At 46.3% G+C, this 4,199-nt stretch overlaps 1 pseudogene; it reads right to left on the reverse strand.

Annotated features, from left to right (window-relative positions):
* Positions 1-2,892: 2,892 nt before the first annotated feature.
* On the reverse strand, positions 2,893-3,731 carry LOC110554608 (high mobility group protein B2-like; annotated as a pseudogene).
* Between the last annotated feature and the right edge of the window lie 468 nt (positions 3,732-4,199).

A 4,199-nucleotide genomic window follows, 5' to 3' on the forward strand; every position in this document is an offset into this window, starting at 1 on the left:
TGTTATCCCCAGACAATCACATTTTCAGTTGTTAATCCTGCTTTGTTCTGTCTTGAGACAGGTCTTGCTATGTTAGACATGGCTAACGTGGCCTTAAGACTTTCAGGAACCTCTCTCTACCCCTGTGTCCACGTGCTGAGATCACAGCCTGAGCCACTCCATCTGGCACAGTCAGTGGTTAAATCTTCACAGTGAGTTTTTGTTGTTGTTCCCCTCATAGGGCAGAGCGTTCACTTGTCTGCTTTGAGAGTATCAGCATCTTTCTTACCAAGACGGCAGAACGTACTTCAGGATGTGACAGCCCAGGCCGCCTGACCTAACTTCCTTGAGACAGCACCTTTTAAATCCAATCACAGATAAGCAGTCCTGAAGAAGGTGTCGTCACATGGCCTTCTCGGAACTTCCGACTGGATAACACGCGTATGTTGTGAATGAAGACTTTTTCTACTTCCCTCTCCTCTGCCCTGCCTTTTCTGCCATCATGGACTTCTACTCTCTGGGGCTGTCAACCAGAATAAAACCTTCCGTAAGTTGGTTTTGATCATGGTGTTTGTCTCAGCACCAGAAAAGTGACTACTGCCCCCCCCCCCACTGTTTTAGCTAGAGCAGAGTGCCGGCCTGCACACACTCACTGTTCCCTATGCCAGGACTGAGCTTCCCCGTATATCCATATGGGGGGATCTCTATGCTTCTTCCTCCTCTCTCCATACTTCTAATTCTTTTGTGTTTGTTTTTTTAATACTTATTTTTTTGTGCATTCATGTTTTGCCAGCAAGTATGTCTGTGTGAGGGTGTTGGATCTTGGAGTAGCAGTTTTGAGTTGCCATGTGGGTGCTGGGAATTGAACCCTTGTCTTCTGGAAGAGCAGTCAGTGCTCTTAACTGCTGAGCCAACTTTCCATCCCCTTTTTGTTTTTAAAGACAGGATTTCACTGCACAGCCCCAGCTAGCCTAAAATTCACTCTGTCATCAAGCTGATCTTTTCCCACTGACTATTAAGATGCTGAGCCTGGGCCACTGAGCCTGAGCTCTTATCACTACAACACAATGCTACAGGCAGGACAATGTCTAAGAAGAAAACCGATTTTTCATGGTTCTGGTGCTTGTGAAGTTCCAAATCAAGAAGACGTTTTCGCTATGGCAGAAAGCCAGAGAGTGAGAGAGAGCAAGATGGATCTTGCTTTTATAACAAATCCGCTGTTGTGATAAGGGGCATGAACCCAGTCCTGAGGCTCAGCCCTCAGTATCTTATCTGTTTGAAGATGTCATACCCCTCAGCAGCATTGTGCCAGGGGACAAATTCAAGCCACAGCACCTTTTCTGCGCCACCTTCTTCCTTAGCGCTCATCACCGTTGCCACCTGTGTATTTCCCCCTTGGCAACTGTTTGCTGCATTGCCAGTCTTCATAAACAGAATGTCAGCTCAGCCAAGGGCAGGGATCGGATCTGCGCCTTTGCTGTTGTAGCTCCAGCGCTGAAAGATGTCAAGCATGAAGCAGAGGCTCCAAACAGAATTAAAGATACAGAGCACTTCAAGCTGGACCTGGAATCCCAAGTGTGTAATCCCAGCCACTAGGAACGCAGAGGCAGGAAGATTACAAGATTTTAAGGCCACCTGGGCTATATGGAGAATGTAAGGCCAGTCTAGGTAATTTAGGCATACCTGTATCAAAAGAATAATAAACCAGGCACGGTGTGGTACATGCTTTTGATCCCAGCACTCGGGAGGCAGAAGCAGGAGGATTTCTGTGAATTTGAGGGCAAGCCTGGTCCACACAGTCAGTTTCAGGCCAACCAGGACTACATAGTGATATCCCATTAATGGATGGATGGATGGATGGATGGATGGATGGATGGATGGGTAGGTAGAGAAAGGGTTGAAGATGCAGCTTAGTTGGCACCAGAACAGTGGTGGGGATTTGATGAATATTTCTGTATTTTATTTATAACAATTCTGCCAGTGGGGTGCGCAATGCCACCATTTTACTAATGGGGAAACCTGTAGATGCTAGTTTTTCAAATTCTACTTTATTTGGGGAGTTCCTTAGAGCTTACATCTCCCTTCCAACCCTCCAACCCCAGGTAGGGGAAAAAGGACGGGAAGGGAAAATAGCCTTCTTTACTTTTTCCTGCTGGGTAGGGTCATAAGGCTTCTTTTGGGGGCAATAACAATCAATATTTGTCATCAGGTTACGTCCAGGTAACCAGCAAACCAGCAAGCAGTCCCCCATCTCCCCCAAGCTACCGCGCCTTCTTCCTTTGGGCTGTCATATTTATACCCCTCAAAGTCCTCAGCACTCAACTAATTCCAGCTGGCAAAGACCACGCTCCACACGAGACAATGAACAGGTGTGGACAAAGTGAAATTCCCCCACTTGGGATTATAACAAAAACGTGTTTACATCCGCAACGGAAACCCCTCACAGGGTGATTTCAGGGCGATCTAGGTCATGGAGTTAACGTCAGAGACAACACAAACCACGTGATCCTGGGTTAGGAGACTTCTGCAGCACTGCTTTTCGGCACCCCAAAACTGAGCGTGGCCTCCAGTCGCCTCTGGTACAGAAAATAAACACAGACATCAACAAGAGGAAGTTCTCCCCGGATTTATTTTTATTCCATATTTTTAATAAACATTATTTTATTACAAATTTAAAAAAAAAACAAAACAAAAAATTCAACATCCTAAAAAAATTTACTGGTAATACAAATTCCTATGAAGTTTTATTTATTTATTTATTTTTTTTGCTACCACAAGAAATTAAAGAAACCATTAAATATTTAGGAACATTCAACATCAAAAGCTTTAAATCTAACTGTACTTTGTAGCCCCTGAAAAAGCTACAAACTCCTGTTTTTAAAAAAAGTATTTTTCTACAAAGAACCGCATCAGCTATACAAAAATCTGTACAGTTTTTATACTGATGCTAATGTTGAGCTGCACTTGAATTTCAAATTCTTAGCAAAATAATTGCCTGAGCACAAACACTCCACACATTTTAGGACAGCCACTTATTCTTCCTCCTCATCTTCCTCCTCCTCATCTTCATCATAGTCTTCTTCTTCCTCCTCCTCCTCATCTTCTGGTTCATTCTTCTTCTTTGAGCCTATTGGCCTACCAGGCCCCTCCTTTCCTGCTTCACTTTTACCCTTGGCACGGTATGCAGCAATATCCTTTTCATACTTCTCCTTTAGTTTAGCGGCCTTCTTCTCATACGGCTGCTTATCTTTGGCAGATTGTTCAGACCACATCTCACCCAGCTTCTTTGCAGTATCTCCAATAGACAGGCCCGGGTGTTCACTTTTGATCTTTGGGCGGTGTTCAGAGCAAAACAGGAAGAAGGCAGACGGTGGTCTTTTCAGAGCATTGGGATCTTTTTTCTTCCCTTTCTTTTCCCCTTTGGGAGGGACCTAATTCTTCATCTCCCTGTCATAATGAGCTTTGGCTCTCTTGGCCAAATCTTCAAACTTCGACTTTTCCTTTGCAGACATAGTCTTCCATCTCTCGGAGCACTTCTTCGAGAACTCGGCGAAGTTGACCAAGGAGTCGGGGTGCTTCTTCTTGTGCTCCTCCCGGCAGGTCTGCATGAAGAAGGCATACGGGGACACCTTGCCCCGCGGCTTGTTGGGGTCTCCTTTGCCCATGCTGACAGCGCACGGCGTCCGACCTGGCGCGAGCTCTTCCCTCAGGGCCGGACAGAGAGACTGCCTTCCCCAAGCTCCGGCGAGAACTGGCTTCTTTATTCCATATTTTTAACTGAACCGAGTCACTAATATAAAAGGAGCCCCCTTCTGTCTTACTCTTAAAAATCCTGTTACATCGTCTCTTTATCTGTCTCGGTCCCTCTTTCTCTCTGTGTGTGCTGTACATGTGTGTGTGTTTGTGCGTGTGGAGGCCAGAGGTTGGTAGCAGGTGTCTTCCTTGCCCACTCTCCACCCTCGCTGTGAGACAGGGGTCTCTTACTAAACCTGGAAGTCACCAAGGAGCTCCAGGGATCCCCGTGTGTGTGACCCTCAGCGCACATTACAGATGCACACTGCCGTGCCTGCACGTGGATGTTAGGGACCAAACTCGGGTCCTCGCCTTGTGTGGCAGGCACTTTGCTGACTGGGCCATCTCCCCAGCCCTATGCTCTTGCTGTTGATTGTTTGTTGGAAGCAGGGCCTCACTATACAGCCCTGGTTGGCCTGACACTCACA

This window comes from Meriones unguiculatus, chromosome 19 (assembly GCF_030254825.1).
Source record: "Meriones unguiculatus strain TT.TT164.6M chromosome 19, Bangor_MerUng_6.1, whole genome shotgun sequence".
Classification (NCBI taxonomy): domain Eukaryota; kingdom Metazoa; phylum Chordata; class Mammalia; order Rodentia; family Muridae; genus Meriones; species Meriones unguiculatus.